Source organism: Ictidomys tridecemlineatus, chromosome 4, assembly GCF_052094955.1.
Source record: "Ictidomys tridecemlineatus isolate mIctTri1 chromosome 4, mIctTri1.hap1, whole genome shotgun sequence".
NCBI lineage: Eukaryota > Metazoa > Chordata > Mammalia > Rodentia > Sciuridae > Ictidomys > Ictidomys tridecemlineatus.
Window position 1 is genome coordinate 140,105,161 of NC_135480.1, and position 25,737 is coordinate 140,130,897.

Sequence of the window (25,737 nt, forward strand, 5' to 3'; positions counted from 1 at the left end):
GGGAGCTTCTAGAGGCAGGGGGAGCAAGGGAAGAAAAATTCTGTTTGAACCTAGTCATCTTTTGGTTCCCCTTCTCCCCTCAAAATCAAACCCTGAACCTAAATGGATGGTAATAATTTTTAAAACCAAGTCTGCAAATATATAATGTGGATTGTCCCCACTCCCCTGTTCCAAACAGTCCAAGCCTTGTGTAAGCAGCCGCCAGACATGGCCAGGGGCAAGTAGAGCAGGCAGCATGTCGTGACCGGGTGTAACATGTTGGCACAAACAACCCTCTCTCCCACCTCCACCCTTTCCCCCTCCCTGCGTCAGCCGTCCCTGAAGTACACGCCATGAGCAACTGTGTGGCTGACAGTGTTATTTCCTGTGTAAATGAAAGTACAAAAGGATGGAGGCATGACAGGTCACCCTGTCACACTGGTGACACCTAGGGTCTCTTGTTCGGAAATATCTGTAGTTTGCTGCTCTGCCTGAGTAGCCACATCTCTGAGTGATGGTCCATCTCCCGGCTTGGAGGATTCCTCTCCTTTGGCCTCACCTGGTCAGGCAACTATGGCTTACTATTTTATTCTGGTTGTTTCTCTGTCTGTCATGGTTGAATCCCTTTAGCTGTTCACACCTCACTGAGATTATGCACCCAGGGATCTCTGTGCTGGGAGAGATGTCCAAGTCATCAACACCCCCACCCACCCCCACCACAGTCAAATGCCCTTCACACTATTGCTTATATGCAATTGGAGCAGCCAAGGCTCCCTGGGTATAAATTTCTGATACTTACTACCTGTGTAGTCTTCTGAAAATTAATTGTTCTGCTTTAGTTTCCTTACTTGTTAAAATAACAACAATGGCAACAATAATAATAATATGTATCTCATAAAGGACTTTTGTGGACAAGTAGAATTAATACACAACTGTAAAACACATACAAGAGTGCCTGGCCCATAGTAAGCTAGTTACCAATGTTATCATCTGCAGCAGGTAGCTATCTAGTCTCTTCATAAACACCTCCAGGGGTGGAGAAGTCCCTAGCTCTTAAAAAAAGCCATTTTAATCTTTGGCTAATTCCAACTGTCATATGTGGTTCCTTATATTGTATGATTTGGGGAGAAGGGAAATATAGTATCAAAATATACTGGATACAGCCTGGCATGGTGGCACACACCTGTAATTCCAGCAACTCAAGAGGCTGAGGCAGGAGGATTTTGAGTTCAAAGCCAGCCTCAGCAATGGCGAGGCACTAAGCAATTCAGTGAGATCTTGTCTCTAAATAAAATATAAAATAGGACTGGGGATGTGGCTCAGTGATTGAGCTTCCCTGAGTTCAATTCCCGGTAACAACAAAAAAAACAACAACAACAACAAAAAAAAACCCAAACTGGATGCAATGGTAGTTTTTTTGTGTACAGTGTGTTGTAACCTTGTGGAATTTATTTGTCTTCATTTTATGATTTGCATGTGGCAAAAATGAAGCATGTGGAGGATTCGGAAAAAGTCAAACAATGAGTAAATGGATGAGTCAGGATTTGAACTTGGCCGTCTTAGGCCCTAAAATCTTCAAATATTGGAAGGCAGCTGTTATTTTCCCATTGAGACTTAGTTTCTCGCAGTGTTTGGCACATAGTTCTCATGATAGAATTAATCTTTGTTAATTTCTATGAAATAATGCTTTGTCAATGCCCTTTGAAACAGGCCTTCTTTTTCTTTCTTTTTCCTGCTGAGGCAGGATAACTTCAACATTCTCCCTTCCTTCATTTTAGCTGTATAAAGTATCAATAGATTGGTCTTGCCTCTGCAAACTTGTGTCCCACAGAAATTGTGACTCGTTAAGGACTGTTCCACCACTGAGCGACATTCCCAACCCTTTTTATTTAGTGAGACAGGGTCTCACTAAGTTGCTCAGGGCCTCACTAAGTTGCTAAGGCTGGCCTTGAACTTTGATCCTTTTGCTTCAGCCTCCGGAGTAGATGGGATTACAAGCATGTCTGGCTTGTCACTTCTAGGACAAAGCCAGAATGGAGTGCGCTTGAGGCAGCTATTTCATTTTAGACAGCTCTTATCATTTATTTTATTCATTCATTTGTTTATTTGACAAATTTTAATGAGAGCTGAGATCTGTCCTGTGCTGAGCTAGATATAGGAAGTGAAAACATCAAGTTCTTCATAAGACTGGACCAAGTTCTGCATCCCTTCTAACTATTGATATCACCTTTCCCTCCAGAACAACAGAGAACAAGGTTAATTTCTGATCTTCACAAGAATCCTTCATATATTTGAAGATAGTTTTCCAGTTGCTATGTGATGGTTTTCTTCTTTTTTTTCCCTCCAGGTTTTCTTTATAAAGATAATTCTTTACTTAATTTTATAAATGACCTAAAGCTGATGAAGAAAATGGGTCTTATTTACATTCTCTGAGACTCAGTTTTCTTTATCTGTGAAGTGGGAGTAGTTATACATAACAGATGATTCAACATTTCAGATTTTGGGTTACTTTTCTGAAATAGATTAATGATGTATATGTATTAGTGTGCATTCATGATATTAAACATCTAGGAGTGATGGTGCACACTTGTAATTCCAGCTATTTGAGAGGGTGAGGCAATAGGATCACAAGTTTGAAGTCAGCCTGGACAACTTATTGAGACTCCATCTCAAAATAAAAAGGGATGTAGCGCACTTGTCACCATGCATGAGGCATTGGATTCAATCCTCAGAACAACAACAACAAAAAGAATTAAATAACTTTAACTTTCTGCATACATGCAGTAGGGACTGTGTGTATGGGTCACATTGATTAATTCACTGACCTAACAGCTCTGCAGGGTGAGCACCTTTATTATTCTCATTACACAGATTAAAAAAATGGAGGTAGAGGTTAAGTAACTTGTCCAAAGCCACACTGCTAGTCATTAGCAAAGCTGAGAATGGGTCTGGGCCATGTGGTTCCAGCTCACGGTTGGCAGCCATTTTTAAATTAAGAAGGGCTGAAGGAAGGATGAGAGTCTCAAGAAGGTAAAGAGTAACTTAAAGCCTAAACTTAGAGTCTGGTCTTTAACTAGTGTCATCATGACTATTTTAAATAATTGCTTACATTTTGAAATCCAGTCCCTCAGAATCACAGTCTGCTCATCTGCCTTGAAACGGGCTTCCTTGCTCTCAGCACCCTGACCTCTCAGCCTCCTACTCACATGAGCTGGCTCACTTTATACTCCACTACGCAGCTCTTGGCAACAGATATTAGTATTTTTTTTTTCAACACATCATTTGTTAACTTCTTTCAAAGTTGCAGCTTTTAAACATATTTTTTCACTTAAGTGTACTTTTCTTAGGATAGTTTGGTTTCTAGCTATTTACTACTTTAAGTCAGTCTGTGCAATAGGGAAAGCATAGCTAGCTTCAATTCAAATCATAAACAAAGGGGTAATTTCCTTAATACATAGGAAGTGTTTACATCAATAAGAAAAAGAAAAATAGCCACATTAAAAAAAAAGAGCAAAGGATATGAATGAACAGATCACCATAAAAAAAAAACTACAAACGTCTCTTGAATATGCAAACAGACACTCTCGATTATTATTGGAGAACTCTGTTGAAGTGATGCTATCACTTTTTCCTATGGCAAATATAAATCTGTGAATCTATGTATGTCTGTACTTATTTCTATATTTCTATGTGTCTTCTGACATATACTGCTGGTGAGGGAATAGGAAAATAGATATTTTCATATATTACTTTTGGGAATTATGATATTGGCATTGGCTCTATGGAAGACTGTTTGAACAATTACCTGTCCAAATCATAAATTCCTGTGTCCTTTGTTTATGTCAGAATCTCTTAACCTTGGTGCTCTTATCTTGGGTGGATAGTTCTTTGTCCAGTACATTGCAGGATATTTAGCATCATGCCTGGCCTTTATTCATTAAATGTCAGAAGTACCCATACCCTCCCACACTTGAGTGTGACAATCAAATTTCCTCCAGATATCCAGACATTGCCAAATATCCTCTAGAGAAAAAAATTACCTCCATTTAAAAACCACTGGTTGAGGGTTTTTGTTTTTGTTTTCTCTTTCTAAGAAAAAAAAATTTTTTTTTCAATCCTGGAAATTGAACCAAGAAACTCACAAATGCTAAGCAGCACTCAGTGACATCCCCAACCCCTTTTATTTTATTCTGAGACAGGGTCTTGCTAAGTGCTCAGGCTGCCCTGGAACTTGCAATCCTCCTTCCTCACCATCCTGAGTTGCTGAAATTACTGGTGTGTGCCACTGTGCCTGACAGGTTGAAGATTTTTAAGTGCTGCATAACAACCACCTCAAATTTTGTGGCCTAGAATGACAACTACTTTATTTGCTCACGATTCTGAAATCTGACTTGGGTTCAGTGAGGCATGTCCTCTGCTATTCTTCAGTGGTCATTCTAATGGCTGCATATATTTGGTGGGTAGATAGGTTAACCTCACTGGGATATTGAGATGGCTGGGCCTTCTCTCTCTGATATTTCTGGTCTTCATTTCTCATACATGTCCTCTCAGTAGAGTGAAAAGGTGAAGGCATAACTCTCTATCCAGGAAGTCTTTACAGCAGAATATCTAGGTTTTATATGGCAGCTCAGGCCTCCAACAATGTAAGAATGAAAGTTGCTTGGCTTTCTTAAAACTGTTTCTGATTTTCAACTGAGCAATATTTCTGTATTTCTATATAAAGTGAGGAGGTTGTCCAGAAAATTAGTGGACCTTCATGTCTACTTTTGATTTATTGGGGAATCTGGGTGAGGTCAGTCCAAGAAGAAATTATGCAAAAAGTTTGCCCTTGGCCTCTCCAGAGTCCACAAGGCTTCAAGTCAGGATTCCCTGGTCTTCAGGCCTTAACTGGCTCTGATCCTTTTCAACCAACATAACTCATCTTGCTTCTCAAATTTCTGTTCTGAGGATTAACTTCCTTCTGATTTTAGCTGACTTTCACTTCTTTGGAGAGGTAGTCCTTGACCACCTTTTTAAAATTTTTTAAATTTTACCTTTAAAAAATTTTTTAATTAATTATTTAATTAATTCTAATTAGGTATATGTGACAGTAGGATGCATTTTGATTCACTGTACACAATTGCAGCACAACTTTTCATTTCTCTGGCTGCTCACAATGTAGCGTCACACCACATGCACAGCCATACATGTACCTAGGGTAATGATGTCCCACATTATCTTAAATACCCCTTATCCTATGTACCCTACTTCCTCATCCATGTGCTTCTGAAGCCTCTGCTTAAACATTCTGTTGTTGCACAGACCAAAGCAAGTCACATGGCCAAGTCCAGAGTCAATATAGAAAACGTCAGGAAGTATGGTTTATTGAAGGCCATCAGTGTAACCTTTTTTTTTTTTTTCTCCCAGTGCTGAGGAGATTGAACCCAGGATCTCATGCATGCTAAACATGTCTCTACCACCCAGTTATACTCCCAACCTCCATCAATGCAACTTCTGTCTCAATCCTTACTCCTAATTTTGTTTTCCATTAGAGAGTTTATCACCATCTGCATTATCATTTTTGGTTTTCTCTTTTTACAGTACTGTGGATTCAACTCAGTTTCCTTCATGCTAGGCAAGCCCTCTACCACTGAGCAACACCCCCGCCCAGTTTTCTTAGGGGAGGAACCCCTACTTAAGTGGCGAGGGCTTTGCTGTCTGATTCACTCTCAGAATCTATCAGTGTTTGCATAAAGGCCAAAAATAAATCATTGTTGAGGAAATAACTGAGATTTCTGAGATTTCTAAACAATGTTTAGCTCATCTACAAAAGACCCCATGCTAACCAGTGAAGGGATTGAAATACTTTGCTTCCTTTTAAAGCACCATGTACATTTTAACAGTAGTTTTCTGAAAATAATGCTTTAAACTTAATCATGTGGTAAATTCTTACATCCAAATGGAATATAAAATCAGATTTACCTACTTTTGTCAAGACTGGCATTTTTTATCTTCTTAGAAACAGGCAATACTTTATGGCATTTGTTAGCTTATTAATATTAATTCAAATAACCTTTTTGCTGCTTTACTGAGGTATAATTTGCAAATAAAAATTGTACATGTGCAAGGTATGTCCTGTGATGATTTGATATGTATATATGTTGCATAATGATTACCATAATCAAATCAATCAACATATGCACACATAGTAATCAATAATCTTGACTATCTTTAAAGATACTTTCATGGTCATTTCTTTAGAGTAATGCAGAAGTGTAAATAAAAAAAGATTTGTGGAGTTCAGCTGGAGTGATGATAACTTTTGGGAAGTTGTTAAAGTGTAGATTTTCAAACCAAGGTGAACTCAAGTTTTCCAAAGTGCTCTTTTGCAGGAATTTTTTTTCTTTTACTTTAAGTTTTTAATAATCTAGAAAATGCAGAGAGATTTTAAGCAATATACGTTAGAGGAATTTTGATGGCTTTGCATGTAAGCAGATCAGATACTGTAATCTTGCTTTTCCTTACTAATTTTGGGCCTATAAGGAGTACACAGGATTCTTAACCTTTTAGGTAAAATCCTTTTTTTTTTTTTAACTGATTGTCTGGGGCTGTGGTTGTGGCTCAGTGGTAACGTGCTTGCCTAGCATGTGTGAGGCACTGGGTTCGATTCTCAGCACCACATACAAATAAATAAAGGTCCATCCACAACTGATTGTCTGGAAGAAGGAACAGGAAGGAAGGGTTAAAACTTAGAAGACAATATATGATTTCAGGATATTCATATTATTTCAAATTAAAATTTATATACTGTATTACTCCATTTTCTGTTGCTGTAACAAAACACCTGGGTACTTTATAAATAAAAGAGATTTATTTAACTCACAATTTGGGAAACTAAACCTCCAAGAGTGGGTATTCCTATCAGTTTGGTCTCCAGCAAGGGCCTCATGGAATATGTCATGTAGGGAGTTATGGTGAGATGGAAAGCCAGAAACTGGGGAGAGGCCAGTCTTGCTTTTGCAACCTCCTCTCCCAGTAACTAACTGGGGTCCCTAGAGAGCAGATTAGTTCCTTCTGAGGGCAGCAACCCAATGACCTAATCACCTTCTCATATTGCTGCACTGGGGACCAAGTTTCCAGAATGTGAACGTTTGGGGGACACATTGAAACCATAGCACATACATAGCAAGTGTTCTCCATTCTTACACAAATTCATTATTAAAAATCTCTCAGTACATATCCACATGCAAATATAATGAAAAGATGTTACATTTCTTGTGTGTGTTTTCAGTGTACGTCATGTAATCCTCATAGAGCAATTATAAGATATTAGTAGCGATACTGCATTTATTTTAGACATGTTATCAGAAAATCTTAATCCAAAATAAGTTACAGAAACAATTGCATTCTATCTGAGTGACCTCAGACAACTCATTTCCATTCTCAATTGTGAAATGAGAACTGGGGAGGGCTGGGGTTGTGGCTCAATGGTGGAGTGCTCACCTAGCATGCAAGAGGTACTGGGTTGGATCCTCAGCACCACATAAAAATAAAAATAAAAGACATTGAGTCTACCTAAAACTAAAAAATAAATATTAAAAAAATGAGAACTGGGGAGATGCCCTTTCTAATTCTTAGGTCTGAGTTCTGGCAGCAAAGCAATATCACCTAGGTAAAGCTGTCTGTGTAGGCCTTTGAAATAGAAAAAAATACCAAGAGTATCTAACTTAAAAGGATTTTGTATGAATTTTAAAGATGTTAGATGGGAGATTCCCCCTCTCCCCTTTTTTTTGAGTAAGAAGTCATGTTTTTGAGTGAGAAAGAGAAAAGAGGTTTATTCCAATCAACCTGATAGAATTTAAAGACTTAAAACATAACACATAAATGTTTTTCATTTCTCTGAAAAGGTTGTCAGAGTTTTATCTATATCAGAATTGCTTACAACATCATTTAACACAAGTGTCCAGAGAGTTCAACAGGAAACAAGCAGCCTTCATAATGAGCTGATGAAGTGTGAGAATAAGGTTGTTTGGATGGAAGGAAATGAAGAAAGAAAAGATGGTCTGTAGATGTGCAGCTGTACCTCAGAAGAGAAAGGTCACACTAACATTTGGTAATGTTATTGCATTGAGCAGATGGGGGGAAAATTCTTCTAAGACTCTTAATTAAAGTGAAGATGGCAAACACCATACCAACTGCTTCCTAGTGAGGCATTAGTCACCTGAGAATCATTTCCACACCCATGTACCGGGTGTAACAGGAACGAGTATGAGCAGAACATGATTTTAAAAATGATCCATTCTGACCCCCATAGAATGAAAGACTGTTTGAAGGAATTAATTTATGACAGCCTGGGGGGAAAGAGAAGAGAGAAGAGTGGGAGAGAGGAGTTTCTCTCTTCAAAGGGATTAGAGCTGGAAAATGCAGAGCAAGTGGAGACACAGGAGGTGCTGAGCCCATAAGTGCATACACTTTTCCATGCCATGGTGTTTGGTTCTCTCCCCTCTCCCAGAGGGCTTGGCCAACTCCTTTTTCATCTTAGCAAAAGAGCAAACACTGTGCTGGGCCCTGAGGATTTAAACATAAATAAGATTCCATTTTGAACCTCTGAATCTTGGGGTATCCAGTCTACCAATTATGGGAGCAAGCAGGATGGGACCCCGGGATAAGACTTCTTAAATAGTCTCAGAGCAGCAGGGTTAGGGTTGTAGACAATGTGTGTACAGAGCCATTGGTGCTGAGGGCAGGCCATGGCTGACCCTGGTGTGTCTCACAGAGATGACATTTGCTATAGTCTTCAGGAAAAGGGCAAAATTGGTGAAGGTCAGGGGTCACAGGGGTTGTGGGAAGGGGAAGACTGGAATTTTAGAAAGATAGAAGTATCTCTGTGTGTGTGGGTGTTGGGGGGCTGTTCATGAAAGAACAAGGTATGTTTGGAGGGTGGCTGCTGTTTCTCAATATTAGAAAATTCTAGATTCTGTTACTTACTGTATTTATTTTATGTCTTTCACCTATGGCCTGCATCCCAAGGACAATTAGTCTCCTATCCCCCTCTAGAAGTCATTGAATATAAGCTGATTTAAACTCAAAATTAGCCCACTCATGAGGGTCACTAAAGAAGAGACCATCAAAAGCACCAATAGTACAGTTTGATGAGTACTAACCCCATTTTAACATGGTCATGTTTAATTCTCATAATATCTCCATGGACTAGGTACTATTATTTTTCCTGTTAAATATCTTTTTAGTTGTAGATGGACACAATACCTTTATTTTATTTGTATATGGTGTCAGGGATCGAACCCAGTGCCTCACGCATGCTAGGCAAGCGCTCTACCACTAAGCCACAACCCCGGTCTCTTATTTTTCCTTTTAAAAAGTGAGAATATGGAGGCACAGGGAGGCTGGGGATCTTGTCCAAAGTAAGACTAGTTAGCTGTGGAACCTGGTTCTAACCCAGGCAATGTGACTTAACGGTCACCACTCTCAGCCAATGAGCTATCCTCCCTCAAGACGAATGCACAGTCATGACCAGGAGAAAAATGAATACTTCGAGTATCCCACTCTCCAGAAGCTTTCTCTCACTCAGAGAAACAGCATAATGGTGAGGATGTCTCATACCAAGGAAGCTTGTGACACAGAAATGTACCACCTAGATCTGCCTGCAAAGAAGGACTGATGCCTATCTTGGGGTGAGGGACCTCTTCTGTCCAAGGTTAAGTCCCTTCCCAGGATGGACCACATATAGCGACTGATTCGGGGTGAGGGGGGTATCTAAAGGTCCAGTTATACAGGCCCAATATTCTGATGGACCATGTGAGGTCCAGAGCCGCCACTGGGGTTGGGGAGGTGGTTGGGTGCACACTGCAGCTCAACTTCTCCTTCTGTCCCATCCTGCTTCCTGCCCCTCCCGCCACAGCTGCTGACCCCATGGGTATTCCTTAATGAACATCCTGCCACTCTGTCTCAAAGCCTGCTTCCCTGGGGACTTAATCTATGACATCAATTCCAGTGAAGAGAAGTCTGTGTCCTCTCTGATTCCTTTGTAACTTCCTTTCACATTGGTTTCCTTTGATTTTTCAACTTCTAGAAAAATATCTAAGAACAAAAGTTGGTAAAATTCTCAAAGGTAAGTCATATAGTCACCATCCCCTTTTTGTTAATATACTTTAGTTTTTCGAGTAGTTATAGATTCCCATGAAAATTGAGCAAAAGTTACAGAGAGTTGGCCTGTAAGCTATTCCAAGCCCTGCACTCCCATCCTTGAGCTCATTTTTTCCCAATCTTAGCACCTATCTCCCTTGGTTCGGCCTATTGATATATATTGTGGAAGTAAACTTCTTTACAATCAAAACTTTTACCAGAATTATTTCTATTATTTTGTAATTTTTACTTTTAACATTTGATTATTTGGTAGACTTGATTTTAATAGGCTCTTGCCTTGTAGCCTGGGCACGATCCTAAAGCTTTCAGAGTCAGGGTCCCACCTCCAAAATTGAAATAATAACCTTTGGGAGGGTTTAATTACATATCCTAATCCTAACTCAAGACAAAGTGCCTGGTGGTTTTTTTTTTTTTTTTTTTTTTTTTTTTTTTTTTTTTTTTTTTTTTGAGGGGCGTTGCCAAGGATTGAACTCAGGGGCACTGACCATTGAGCCACATCCCTAGCCCTATTGTATTTTATTTAGAGACAGCATCTTACTCAATTGCTTAGTGCCTCAATTTTGCTGAGGCTGGCTTTGAACTCATGACCCTCCTGCCTCAGTCTCCTGAGTCGCTGGGATTACAGGCTTGTGCCATCACTCCAGGTTGCTGTTGCTGCTGCTTCTTCTTCTTCCTTTTCTTTCCTCCTCCTCCTGCTGCTGGGGATTGAACCCAGGGCCTCACTGATGCAGGCAAGTGCTCTCCCACTGAGTTATACCCCACCCACTTTTTGATTTTTACTTTGAGACAGGGCCTTGCTAAGTTGCCCAGGCTGGCCTCCTGGTCAGGCTCCTGAGTAGCTGGAATATCAGATATGCACCACAAAGTCTAGTTGCTGGGTGCCGTTTCGCCAGGCATGGTGGCCCATGCCTGTAATCCCAGTGGCTCAGGAGGCTGAGGAAGGAGGATCATGAATTCAGTCAGCCTGGGCAACTCAGCCAGGCCCTAAGCAATTCAGTGAGACTCTTTCTCTAAATAAAATATAAAAATGGGCTGGGGCTGTGGGGCAGTTTTGTATTAATCTGGCACAGTAAAGGATTCAGTGAATGTAAATTTCTTATGGCTTCAGTATCCCAATGCCAAAACTGAGTGGATCAAAAAACCATAGAAATTTATTTTCACATTATTTGGCCAGACAACTAAACACAGTTGCTGCACATGTTTAAGTCAAGGCTCTAGAGGGGATCCCTGTCTTTCCTGTTCCAGCTTCTGGTGGCTGCTTGCTTTCTTGCCTGGTGGCCACAGCATTACAATCTCTGCTTCCATAGTCACATTACTTTCTCTTCATCTCTGTGTTAGATTTCCAGCTTTCCCCTTGTAAGAGTTTTTGTGGTTGCAGTTAGGGCCCACCCTGATAACCCAGAATAATTTCCGTAACTCAAGACCCTTACTTCAATCACATGGGCCTAGACTCTATTTTTATTACCAGGTTAACATTTATAGGTTCCAGAGATTGGAATCTGCTATCTTGGGGGAGGGAGCATTTTTCAGACAACTACATAGGGTAGTTGACAATTTCTGCCCATTGTGTGTGTGTGGTGGGGTGCTGGTGATCAAACCCAGGGCCTTGTTACATCCTCAGCATCTGTGCTATCTTTTAAAGGCATAGTTCTAAGCAGTTCACTTTGGGATCAGTAAAGTAGTCCTTTGCCCCTTCTGGCTTGTCATTAAAAGCCATCTGCCCTATTTTAAGGATTTTTCTTTACTCTCTCTCCCAGAAGGGATAGTGGTTCCAAAGGGAGTCGGGTACCTGTTCTATAAAGTCCCAGTAGTAGATGGAGTCCTGTTTGGAGCATCTTTCCAAGGTTTTAATTGTGGACACATTCTAGCACAGTTCCCCAAATTTACATTTTCCTGATTCAATAGATTGGGCGATGTCTAGGAATACATTTTCCCCCCAAAGTGTCTCAGGATTCTTTTCATCAGCCAAGATTTGGAAATACTGATTCCTTCTACAAATCCCTGAACTGAAACCCTCGAAATAGGGGATTCCCCTTCCTGCTTGCTGGGTGTGTCACACGGTTCCATGACTGAATTTTTATTGGGAGGGTGGGGTAAACAAACAAAAAAAGAGCATCCCTGAAAAGTGAACAATCCTCTCTGTACAGTATTCACTGAAAGTGTTCCCTAGAGGGAAGATTTACAATTCCTAATGAAATAGAAAATGACGACGGCCGGAATTTGGCAGTTCTGTAGCTGTCATTAGCTCGGGATCTCTGACGGATGATGGATCGAGCCCGGCCGCACCCTCGGCTTGAGCCAACGCTTTTCAGAGTGAAAGCAGCTTCCGCGAGGGGGGCGAGGTCCCTCCACACCTAGTGCGGGTGTCCATAGAGAAGAACTTTCCCAGTGGGGTGGGCGGGGAGTGGCTTTCAGCGTCCCCGCCCCGCCCCCCATAAGAGGCAGCTACTGCAGAGTGGCGCGGGCAGGGGGCGTGGGGAGATGTAGGTATATTTATTCTGGCCTGAGAGTCGGACGCTGGGAGTGCTACAAGCTACCAGAGGAACTATTATTGTCCCAGCAGTCTGATTCTTCAGAGAGGACCAAGAACCTCGCACCCCTGGTTGGCCAGGTGGGGGCAGCCGTGTTACGGTGACTTTATGCACAGAAAATTTTGTGGGAGTTTGAAAGTTCCTTTGGGAATGCTGGGACGCCGAGTAAGTCTCAGCAGGGATCGCTGAAAAAGTGGTGTCCACCTCAGCCATAGGGTATAAAGGTCATGTTCGACCACGGCGTGTGGGGGCGCAGCGTCTTCAGATTCAGCCGGAGGTGACTGGGGGCTCAGTTGGGCGTGATGGGAGACACAGGTACAGGTTCCGCCGCAGGCGACAGCGGAGCAGTACGAAGCTCAGCTGAAGTCAAGTGGGGCGTGGGTTCAGGTTTGACCAGGCCAGGTGCGCGCTACCAGCACAGGTAGGAGCCTGAAAGGCACCGCACGGGACGCTGTAGGGGGCTCTGTCCGGTCCGCGGCGAGCCAGGGCGCTGTTCCGGCTCGCGGCAGCGAGAGGCGCTGAGTCGGGAGAGTCTACAGCTCTCGGCCCTCGGTGGCGGCGGGAGGAGTTCTGCAAGGCTGCCGCCTCCTCCCGCCACAGGCTCCTCCTCTCTCTCCGCCTCTCTCGTTCTGGCCCTCCAGTCCGCCCGCCCGCCCAATCCGCAGCCCTCCACCCACCAGAGCCGGGCCGCTTGTCTGGCCGGCGGAGGCTGAGCGCGACCCTAGTGAGCCGTGGCGCCCGCCGACCAGGGACAAGCGCGACTCCTGGGACGCGCTCTGCTTCGCGCCACCGTCTCTTCCCCTATTGTTTCGGGGACACTCGGGCCGGCGCCGTCCGGGTCGCGATTCTCCTCCTCTTCCTCCCGGAGGGGAGGGAAAGGAGAGAGCCGAGCGTTTGCTCCGGGAGAGCGCAAGCCGAGGCCCCTGCCGCCGGGGCTCCGGGCTGGAGGAGGTGGAGGCGGAGGCCGAGGCAGAGGGAAGTGCGCGTCACTCCCGGGAGGAGAGTGTTTCACCTTCAAGCAGAGGCTGCGGTTATAGTTGCGTAAAAGCAGCAGCAGCAGCGGCGGACACTGGGGCTGGAGGGGCTCCATGGCCATGGAGAGGAGATCCGGACCGGGCGACGCCAGGAGCTCCGCTCAGTCTCTGTGGATCATTGCGTAGGCACCTGAGTTAACCGACGCTAGGCGGGGGAGGGGAAGGTAAGGAGCGTTGGTTTCGCCGGCCCCCTGCCCCGCCTCCTTTGCTATCCTAGGAGTCCATGGCGAGGGCGCAGACCCGGGTCTTGCGCACCTTCCCGGTCCCTGGAGGCCTGGCCCGCTTTAGCGCTGGGCATTTCTGCCGAAATGAAAAATATTCTGCTGCTCCACGCAGCACCCTCCTTCCCTCTCCCGCTCTCCTCCTTTCCCCAGTCTCTTTGGATTAGAAGTAACCAGACTCCTCTAGAGTCAGTTCTTTCAGTAAGAAAGGGTCCTTGGGAACCGTGTCTTGATTTCTTTCTTTCCCTGTGTTTTCTCACTACGTTTACGGGGACCGGAACAATGGATCTTTGAAAGTCTGTGTGAACAGCCTTAAACTTTCTGTAGAGGGCTGGGATTAAACCCCACAGGAAGCCGACTACAGTGAAAGGTTGATGGAATGTGCATTGTAGAGTTTTAGCTTCGGTGCGCGCGCGCTTGTGTGTTTGCGGGGGCGGGGGGAGATCTTTGTCTCCTTACTGTACCCCTGGGTTGGTGGGTCCTCCATCCCCCACTTCACTTTGTGTTACTTAGGGTAAGATGAGGCTTTTAAATAGCATGAAACGTTAAAGCTGGGGAATAGTTTTAGCACTGGACCCCACTCTGAGCTTTTCTCTGCAGAGTTGGGAGATCCTGGCAAAGGAGGAGCTCTTTCCTTGAGGACCCGAGGTGCTGCAGTCACTGCACTTTTCAGCAATAAATCCAAGGTCCTGACTTCCCTGGATGCTCTCTGCTGAGGGTTGATGTGTGTCACCAGACCTCTCCCTGGAGCGGAAACAACTCACTTAAATTCTCCACATAAGGTTAGGAAAACAGACTTTGATATATGTCTCCTTTCATCAGCAGTTGAGGATAAAGAGAGTGCCCAATAATTTAAGAACTTTAATTCTGCTCATGAGCCTCTCACTACCTTAACTTCATTCCCTTTGTGCCAGTGTGACAACAAAATGCCATCCTGCCCATTTGCATGTGTTGAGGGTGTGCAGATGTGAGCTCCTTCCAGGGAAAAGTGAGAAAAATTGATAAAAAGGGGGAAAGGCTTCTTCTGAGCTGGCTTCCCAGGAAATGACTGCTAAAATCAAATACATATAAAATAGCTTTTTAGTTCCTTGGTTGGGTAGAACAGAGTTCTTGGTTTGACAGTTGAAGAAAGCTTGCTCTTTTTGTAGTTGGGCATCATGCTCTGGTTGGATGCCCCATTACCTATTCAAAGGGTTCTTCTGAGTTTGTGTTTATGATCAAAGCAGAAGAAGGTGCATAAGTACGTCCTCTACTTAGTAAACATTGGGTGACCCTTTTTGGTGCTTTATCCTATTGCTGAAATGACTCCTCTCAGCTTTCTGTGTGTCCGCACTAGAGGAACTGGACAGTTTGGAACTTGGAATCTGTTTTCTGGCTTTCCATTCAGTCTACGTTGTGCTATATTTTTCTGATCTATGTGTACTTACATGATCAGAAAACTAAGGTTAGGATTGAACCCTGAGTCTTCCGCTGTTCGATTTTATTAGTCTGTGGATAAGAGAGTAAGGTGAGGACTGGGTGTGTGTGTGTGTATGTCTGTGCATGCATGTCTGTGCATGCACATGCACATGTGTATATACAGGAAGTAGCATCTGTAAATTCTTACATGTTGCTTGTGTAAAGTTTCTGTGTTGTGGTTAATTGAGTAAAGTCTCCTTCCTTGATCTAACTTAACTGGTGAATTTCAGAAGTGTCAAAGTCACAGTCACAACAGGAAACCTGAACCGTGCAACCATTTACTAGTCACATTCTGGTAGAATTAATCAAGTCTGTCCTCAAACAGCTACCTAGAAAATGAGAAGACAAGTGGGGGTAAAGTAATCTTGTGGGCTATTTTTGAAGTTGAAAGGGTACTCCTTTCTAGCTATGTGCCTCTGCGTAAGTTTTTGAAATTTAGAAAGATGAATCATGTTTCAGAATGAGAAAACTTTATCATTGCTTTCAAATTTACAGCTTGAGACTCATATTTGAAATGCTGCATGTAAATATCTCCATTATAAAGTGTTTTAAAACATTTGGGTCTCATATCCTCCATCTACTCAGCCACTGTCCATTCATTTAACTAACAATTATTAATTACCTATTGTAATTAGGCCATGAATTACAATAGACTTCTCTGGAAGGAGTCTCAGCACCTGCTTCATGGAGCAAAGTGGAGCAACAGAGGGACACCGGTGGAGTGGCAGCTGTTGTGGAGACCACATGGTACCAAGTTACCCCATGTGGTGGTCTCCAGCTACCAAGATGAATAAGACATAGCCTCCTGAGTTGCTGGGATTATAGGCGGGCACCACCACACCCAGCTCATTATGCACATTTTTTAAGAAGCCAGAGAAGGAACTGATTGGGAATGGGGTTGTGTTGCAGTTTTTTGAAAAATAAAATTTATTAAATCAGAAAAAAATAAATGGGACTGAAAACTGGTATCAGGGTGCCATTTTAGAATGTAAATATTGAGGGGCTTGAAAAGTTTGTACAGTTGCTAACCAACTATTTGCTACTGGGAAAATCCTCTGATTTTTCTTCATCTGTAAAGTGAGTTTTCAAATGCTTTATGGAATGTTCTGAGGATTAAATTGGATTAAGTTTGCTATGTATATGATAAAAAACTACCTAAGCTAGTGCTATGTGTTATCCAAAGGGACTTTAAATATGTGTGTGTTTTAAAAGCTATCATTAGTTATAAATCATAGCTTGAACTTGTATTAATCAGAGATTTCTGATTTATTGGCTTCTTCCAGACACTTTTGAACCCCCTCTGGGGAGCAAGTCTTTGTTTTAGGTTCTAGCTATTGTTAAATGGTATTCCTCACCTAGACAGGCTTCTTCTCATCCCAGACACAGGAAATTCTCTGGTTTCATTTGGATTGTGAGCATTAATTAGAAGGATGAGCTTTCTGGTACAGTGCAACCATGGAGAAAGATTTGTCCTATAACATACACATATCACCCTGCCTCCCAAGCTAAGCTGGCCTTTACTTCCCTCTATCCTACAAGATGAATATGGGAAAGAAAAGAGGAAAAGAAAAGAAAGCAAGAAAAGCTCTGTATTTTTGAGACCATGAAAATCACCTGACTAGTTTTCTCCATTTGAAAAGAGTTATAATTTCCAACTAGATTGTTAGAGGCTCTTCTCTCAATAGCAGCAGCTGCTGTCTAGGTGAAATTTGAATCTGTAAGCAATACTTGCTTTAGTTCTCTACTTGAAATAGAATTAAGCTCATCTGACATTTTAATAAATTGCCTTTGATAGAAATCCAAACTCAGATATTTAAAGCTATTGAATTAAATGTGACTTTTTTGAAGAAAGGAGATGATATGAATGTAAATTTTTTTTCTGGACAGTGCTACATATGCTGAATCCTAGTATAGTTCCAGGGGATCTTAAAAATAATATTAAAACAAGGAAGTTGAGACCCAGAGAGGCTTACTAATTAGGTAAGGTCACATAGTAATTTAATGACTAAGCAGGGACAAGACCTCCTTTGTCTCTTATTTCCAGACAACACCCCCCTCACCATATATTCTCATTTATTCCAGTTTGGCTTTGTTTAACAATATAGTTATTTGAATGTTTTTATGGTCAAATAGTATGCATTTGAGCATAGAAAACCATTGCATACAAGTTAAAGACAGACCCTGTATCTCTTCATTTCATAGTTCTTACACATAATATGGTGATCATTGTGGGGTGATGTTACTTGTAATAAATTTCTGTCAAATAGGGAACAAAGTGTAAGAATAATGTTAGCTTTACTTGCATTTTCTAAAAACAGGACCAAGTTTAAAATATTGTAGAAGTGAACATTTTTTTCAAAGCAGCAAGTTCCTGGAAACATTGTTCAGATTTGTGTTGTGAATCACAGGATAAAAGCATACTAGAAATAGTTTGTATGTTCTTTTGTTTTTCCTTTATTTGCTTTGGGAAACCTTTAGTGTTGGTTGTTAGAAACTACATTCAGCAAATATTTTGTTGTATTTCTAAAATATGCAAGGTCCTGCTGCTTTCTGTGAGCAAAACAAAGATAAATGAGACATGGGGTCTTTATTAAAATACCTCTTAAAAAAGTGAAGCCGATTTGGAAGCTGTAATTATTATCTCCTAACAAATGAATCTGATGATCTGTGAAGCAAAACTGTTTTGAAATTGTTGTCATTAGACTAAAGTTATAAGCAGAGTTGTAGCAAGGCACATATTTTCATTATAGCATGAAGAGTGGTACATCTTTTACATTTATTGTATCAGGACTTCATTTTAGTTTGGACAGTAAGTAAAAGTTTGGCAGTATTTGATGAATTTTATATAATGAAAAATTTGCTGAAGAGAGATTCTGGCATTTTTAGCTTCAGTGTATTAATGTGCGCGCTCTCTTTCTCTCTCTCTCTCTCTCTCTCTCTCTCTCTCTCTCTCTCTCTCTCTGTCTCTCTCTCTTTCTCTCTCTCACAGCTTTGATGCTGCATAGAAGGTCCCTGAGGACATTATTGGTTGAAGAGTTATAATCCACATTGAGTCACTCAGAATAAAGAATTGTCCTCATTGATTGTGAGTTTGATGGAAGTATTTTAGAACATACAAACGTCCACCACAAACTAGATGTCTTCATCAGGTCTGTTACCAAGTCTCTCTTAAGAGTGAAACTTACTGATTTGAAGATATTCCCCAAATTACTGTCTTGCCCTTTGGAGGAGGCAAACCTTCTGTTGTCATAATGGCCTGAGCTAATGGTGACTCATTTTCCTGAAAATGAATGGTTTCACACACAATGAAATTGGAAAATTAATTGTTAACATCTTAGTCATTGGCAAGTTTAATAGAGCACAAGGAAAAATGTCAGAGTCCTGTTTTGGAAGGAATGAGAAAAATGAGTTATTTTTTTAAAAGATTGTAACAGAACAAAACAAAACAAACCCATGTAACATTGTTTTTTGATACCATTAGTGCCACCACTATAAAATGAACTTTATGTTAGAATTTAAAAAATTATATCTCATGAATGAAAAAAGTGTGACTTTAATTGCTCAGTATGTACATACTGGTAGCCATTTCCGAATCAGTGGACCCCATATAGCTTAAAAAGCCGAATGAGGGATGAATAGCCTTTCAGTATAGTTCATGACATCTTTTGATTCCTGACAATGCTCTGTTCTCCCAAGACCTACCCTGACTTGGACATCGCTTGTACTTACTGCATGGGAACTGCTCCCAGTATAGGATCAGATAGTAGATAACTTCCCAGCTGTTTGGTTACCATGGGGTCTTAGCTTGACTTTAACCTTCTTGCCTCCTGTTTGTGCTTGTAACAATAGCCTGCCCTGCTTCCAGGTATCCGTGTTTAGGTACACAAAGGCCAACCATCACCATAGTGCTGGGCAGTTGCTTGTTCATGGAGGTCCTGACTTTTGACTGTGGCATCCTTGAGTCTTGGAGAGCAGAAGGCAACTGTTGAGAAGAGGTCGAATGATCCATTTATTTGGCCTAGGTTTCACATGCCCTCAGAGGACGTAGAGATTGGGTTTATATTTTGGCTTGGAACTTGCTTTCCAAAGAAGAGGAAAGACTTCTTGGGACCTGTTGCTTCCCCTGCCCTATTGGTGTGTTGGACAATGTATTGTTATTTTTTTGTGGCAGTTTAGTGATAGATTTTATTGAATACTTACAAAGTAAAGAAGTTACCAGTAATGATCTGATGGTACACTTTGGCGTTAGTACATTTGCCAGGGCTTTTAGAAAATTTATACGTTCTTCCATTCACAGACATTTAAGAAACTGTACTATAGTTCAAAGAAATGTACTACAATTAAAAGAAATGGTACACTTGAGTCCTGGTCCTGCCATTAACCAAAACGTTGCTTTTTCTTCTAGCCCTGGATCATTTCACTTTGGACATCTGATTATTCATCTAGCCTCTTTCTGGTTTGAAAGGCATGTCAAAACATACTGATTGTGTATTTCCTATTGTCATTGCATTTCAGTATCTGTATATCACTGGATCGTGAACTTTTGGTATGCCTATACTTGTTTATGTAGCACATCTCGGCTTTATGTTTCCCCCCACTTTCCAGCATTCTACCAACATAACTTTCCTGGCTCTTTCTTCTTGAGAAGTATTTGAAAGCATTGTCCCTGACACTCTGTAGAGAATGCAGCCCACAGGCGGCTCTGGCCTTTGCTGTAACCTTAATTAAATCAGCCTCCCTCAAGTCAGGCTTCAGCTTTGGCTTGTTCTTTTGAAGGTCAGCTGCAAGGCTGACACACGCCTGCACCACCATTGTGTGCCTCTGCCCAGCCATCCATCACTGTCTGCAGGTTGGAAGCCTCTCTTGGGTCTCACCAGCCGCTGGGAAGGAGGGCGTGGAGGATAGTCTAAGGAGCATGGGGGAGGAGGGGAGGACCTAGGAGAGCAGCTTTTCAGTAGAAAGAATTCAGAAGGGAAAAAAAAAATCTGATGAATAATAATAGGAAAAAAGAAACAGATGAGCAGAGAAGGACTGATAGGTAAAATGACCCACTCCCTCTGTGTCTAATTTTCCAGAACCTCTTCCAGGAATTTATCTTTTAGTTCTGTAGAAAAGACAAAATTACAGCAAATTTAGTTATGGATCTGCTGGACTTTCATTGAAAATTCAAGAAATGAGGCAGCTCCATGCAACAAAACAGGAGAGCTCCTAACCAGGCAGAGGCAGACCGGTGGGTTTTATACGGTGGGAAAAAGGAAACAGCATTAGAAAAAAGCTGATTGGTTAACATCAGATTATTGCAGGTTACTTTTTTTTTTTTTGTATAAGAGTTAAAGCAGAAGGGACTTCTGTATTCTACTGATTGGATTAACTGGAATCTCCTGTTTTCAGGGAAAAATTGGTTTGTTTGGGATCTTAAATGAAATCCCACAGATTTCTGAATGAAAGCGGACTTCATTTTTTTCAACAGTCTCTTGCACGTAACTGTATATATGGACTTAGCATTTATGCTGAATTCCTTACAGGGGTTGTTTTAGAAAAAGTATTTTATTCTGTATGCTCTGGAAATAGAATAGGCAATGCATAATATTTTTCTGCATTGTATAAAAAGACCCTCTCAAAAAACTCTTTGTTTATAGAAAATCTATATTGTACATTAAGTTCATGATCTTCATGAGAAAATTGGTCACACTTAAATATTTATTTGAAAAATTAACAAATTAATGGACCTAAAAGGTCAACTTTGCTAAGATTATTTCTTGTCTCCTTCCTCCCTCCCTTCCTTCCTCCCTTCCTCCCTTCCTTCCTCCCTTCCTTCCTTCCTTCCTCCCTCCCTTCTTCCTTCCTTCCTGGGGATTGAACCCAGGGCCTCACACCTGCTAGGTAAGTACTCTACCACAGAGTTATATCCTCAGCCCTTTTTTAAAGAAATTTTAAATTTTGAGACAAGGTCTCATTAACTTGTCCATGCTGGCCTCTAACTCATGATCCTCCTGCCGTGGCCTCTGTCACAAGCATTTATTATGGACTCAGTCTGAGGCACAGATAGATTTAATCAAACCTATTTTATTGATGCTAATCACACTTCAGACACATCCTAATTCTAAGTCCTAACAGTCTACACCCAAGGGTCCCAGACGCTCATGCTCACGTGACCTGTCTTAAGTCCGGGCTGCTGGAACTTGATCTGGGGTGGAGGAGTCTGGTGCAGGGAGGACAACAGCAATGGAGGCCTTGGTCTCTCTGTCCTGGGTCCTGTTAGTCCTATCACCCCTCAGAAGTCTGGGTTCTTAAGTTCATTTTAAAATTCATTTACTTGCAGCTGATAACTGGGTGAGGTCTGGGTGTATGCCCCAGGTGTAGACTGTTCCGTTACTAACTTAAGTCAAGGTTCTGCAGTTTATCTAAGTTTTGCAGTTTACATTATATAATGGCACATTGCTTATAGTCTTTTATCCAACATACACACTAATTAATATAATCAACAGTCAATAATCCTATAATATTTCTAGTACTAATATCAGCCTCCCAGATAGCTGGGATTACAGGCATGTGCCACCACACATGCCCTGCTTATTTCTATTGAACAATTCTATATAACTAAGATAATGAACTTGTTGTTTATCAACAAACATGATCTAAATCTAAAACAAAACTAAATGAAATACCTACCTCTTCCACCAAAAAAAAAACCCCAAAACTGAAAATCACCTCGTCATTGTGCCTTTTTAAAAAAAGTTGTAAGTTGGGAATATAGAATCATTCATTAAAAGTTCAAGGCTATTAGGAGCACCTTGAAGATTTTATTGGGTCAGATGTACTAATAGTAAAATCCATGATTTGTTTTCATGATAATTCATGCATATCTTGTTTCTGACATGTTTTACTTTTGGGGCATACCAGTCACTATGTTGTAAAGATCTTTATGAAAGATAAAATTTTTTGGCCAAATTTTTTTTTTTTTTTTTGGTGGCACGATTGAACTCAGGGGCACTCGACCACTGAGCCACATCCCAGCCCTGTTTGGATTTTATTTAGAGGCAGGGTCTCTCTGAGCTGCTTTGTGCCTTGCTTTTGCTGAGGCTGGCTTTGAACTTGGGATCTTCCTGTCTCAGCCTCCCCAGCCACTGGGATTACAGGCACATGCCACTGGGCCTACTTCTTTGATTTGCTGTATTGAAACTGTAGAAAAGCTAAGACACTGGAACTTGTGGAATTAACCTATGGATTGAATACTGTTTTAAAATCATGTCCTTCATAAAAAAAGGAGGAGGAGGAGGAGGGGTGGGGGAGAAGGAGGAGGGGGAGGGGGAGGAGGAGGAGGAGGAGGAGAAATAATTAGATCAGCCTAGCTTCTTGTCTGTTCTTTCATGCCTGAACTTCCCATTAAAAATTAATTCTCATAAACTGAGTGTGGTAGTGCACTCTGTAATCCCAGTGACTCTGGAGGCTGAGGCAGGAGGATCACAAGTTCTGGCCTCCTTAGCATTTACTGAGACCCTCTCTCAAAGTGAAAAATAAAAAAGGACTGGGGATATAGTTCAGTGGTAAAGCACTCCTGGGTTCAATCTCTAGTACCCTACCCCCACCCCAAGAAAAGTTCTCATAGAAAATGTAGGTGGGATTAAAAGAAATTTAAATAAGTCAAAATAATTGGATTTTTATTAGGTGCTCAATATGGGACCAATCTGCATGTCTTGACACTGTCTGTGGGACCCCTCTGCATTGGGCTAGACTAGTTGATGGTTTGGGGGACTGATGATATGGCCTGTGGGCAGGTGTCCTCAGCTATTCCAGTAAGTGATAATCACAGGGGAGTGAATTTGTTTTGCCTACTGTTATCTCAGCCATAGAAAGACCATTAGAAGCTAGCCCTTCTAAAGAACTCTTACTTTTTCTGAATTACTGCTGCAGTCTCCATATTGAAAAAAGACGTTCCTCTTGAACACAGCTTTTCTTGGCTGTCAGCATAACAATATAAAGTGGCTGGAATGTTTTCCTTTTTCCTATGTGCCTCTTGCATCTCATAGTGTGTGGTTAAACCATTGAAAAAAAATTATAAAAGGCTAAACTTGTCCAGCTAGTTTACCACTCTTTATCTTTAGCATTCCTGTCAGCAGTTGTTATAATTATACTTTTTAGTCACCAATTAGATTTCATATTGGCCATTGACTTTTTTGCTTTAAGTAATGTTCTTAATTTCATCCACATCAGAGACACTCCTAGAGATTAGTTAAATTTCTCAGGGCCTCAAGAATGTTGAAGAAGGATTAATTGGAAAGTTTTAGTATCAGTCTGTGTGTGTGTGTGTGTGTGTGTGTGTGTGTGTGTGTGTGTGTGTGAGAGAGAGGGGGGGGGAGGGAGAGAGGGAGGGAAGGAGAGAGGGAGGTGGTGGTGGAGAGAACAGAACAGAGGAATCTTGTACTTTAACAGATTGTCTGGGAGTATACTTACACAAAATCAAACATCTCTGAATGGGGATACATTTTGTTTTTATTTTTTTTCAACCATCTGTCTGTTTTCTCCCAAATATGAATAAACACACACACACACGCACACACACACACACACACCCCTAGTACTTATGCTGAATTCCTTTGCAGGAATTTGTGATCTGAGTTCAACAACCACTTACTGAGTACCTCCTATGCATAATGTCCTATGTGTATACCAAAACAAGAAAGACCTCATCCTGGTCTCAAGAGGCGAACCATCTACTGCAGGAGATGGGCAAGTACACAAATGGAACCTAAGGCCAAAAGCAAGGCGATCCTCTTAAGAGTTTTAAGCACAATACACAGAAGTGTGGACACAGGGAATGTTGAGGCCTTGTGAAAGAGACGGTGCAGAATTGAAAACTTTGAATGACAGTATCTCAAGATTTTTTTTTTCTTCAAAATCATGCCCTTTTTCCAGTTTTTTTTTTAAAACAATCTTTAATGTTACGGAAATTTACAATAGTTTGCATTCTGTGAGTACTTAGTGTAATTTATTGTAAATAAATTAATTGGATGCTTTTACCAACTGTATATGTCCTTCCTACCTCAAGCTGTTATTTGAGGTAAGGCATCCTTTCTCCAAGAGAAGAGTTTTATTTAAAATAATAGTGTTTTTAAGGTATCTTTTTGGGGGCAGCTGAGAATTAGACAAAGGTACTAGATACTTCTTTGAATGTTTTTTCCTAACTTATATGTGTATATCTTTTTAGTCTGTGGTGTTCTCAACGTCTTAGTAATTTCTTTAATTAACTACTTTACATATTTGCCTTAAATTTTTATTTTTGTGGTGCTGGGGATGGAATTCAGGGCCTTGCTAACACAAAGCAGGTGCTCTGTTATTTATTGAGCTATAGCCCTCTCCATCCTGCCTTTGCAAATACTTAATTGCCTGTTAATTTGCTTGATGTATAACAAACCTTTTGAGCTACCACTTTTTGTTTTCCAGTAAGTAAATACTCACAAAATAATTATGTCAAGGAACATCTAAATGCCTGAAAATCATGCTTTTAAAAACTGGGGAATGCATTTCCATTTCAATATGAATAACTTGGGTTATAGCCCATTTTGGATTGTCTTGTCTTATTTTAGGGGCTATCACAGTTGTAATACCCTTAAGTGCATTGTAAAATTTGCTAGACCCCTTCTACATAGATTGTGCTTTCCACGACAAGTACAACCCTTTAAAAAGCAGCATATAATGCAAGACAGACACACCATATTAAAGTGAAATTGGTCAGTGTAAAATTGATATGGTGCATAATGTTTGCATTAAAACCTTGAAAGCTAGAGGATATTCTTCATTGTCTTTCCCCTGGTAGTTCCTCCTTTGTTTTCAGGATGCCAAATTCAAATTCTACAAGTAGTGTTAACAGCTTTTGCATGAGGTAGCCATTGGAGGTAGCTTGGGAACCTACATCATTTTAATGATATTTCCTTGGCTAGTTTTATTCTGCTCTCCACAAGTGATTCAGAATCGAATATAGGAATTATATTTCTTGAGAATACTATAAAGCTTTTTGTATGTCCCCCATAGTTTTCACCACAATCCTCTGACAGCAGGGACTCCCAGTTGCTTACTGAATGAGTGAAATGCCATTTTTTTCCCCATGAACAATTTAGATCTGAAACTAGCAGAGGTCTTTCACCTCCTTGGTTAGATTTATTCCTAGATGTTTTGTTGTTGAGGCTATTGCGAATGGTATTGTTTTTTCTGACTTCTTTATTAGCAGACTCTTTGTTATACAGGAGACATACTAAATTTTGTATGCTGATTTTAACCTACTACTTTGCCAAATTTGTTTATTAGCTCTAGCAGTCTTTTAGTGGGATTTTTTTTTTTTTAATCTTCTAGGTACAGGATCATATCATCTGC

The 25,737-nt window shown here is 41.1% G+C and overlaps 1 protein-coding gene across 8 annotated transcripts in view; it reads left to right on the top strand.

Moving 5' to 3' along the window:
- The first annotated feature begins 12,664 nt into the window (after positions 1-12,664).
- Positions 12,665-25,737, top strand: part of Cemip2 (cell migration inducing hyaluronidase 2) — a 76,650-nt gene continuing 63,577 nt past the window's right edge. Inside the window, exons 1-3 of one of the 8 annotated variants that reach the window (XM_040285673.2) lie at positions 13,290-13,851; positions 14,509-14,690; positions 18,356-18,515. The gene's annotated coding sequence lies outside the window, so the exon portion shown is untranslated. Of the gene's footprint in view, positions 12,734-13,287; positions 13,852-14,508; positions 14,691-18,355; positions 18,516-25,737 lie in introns of those variants that run through there. The other 7 variants (XM_021725623.3, XM_021725624.3, XM_040285674.2 and 4 more) reach the window with 7 other exon arrangements.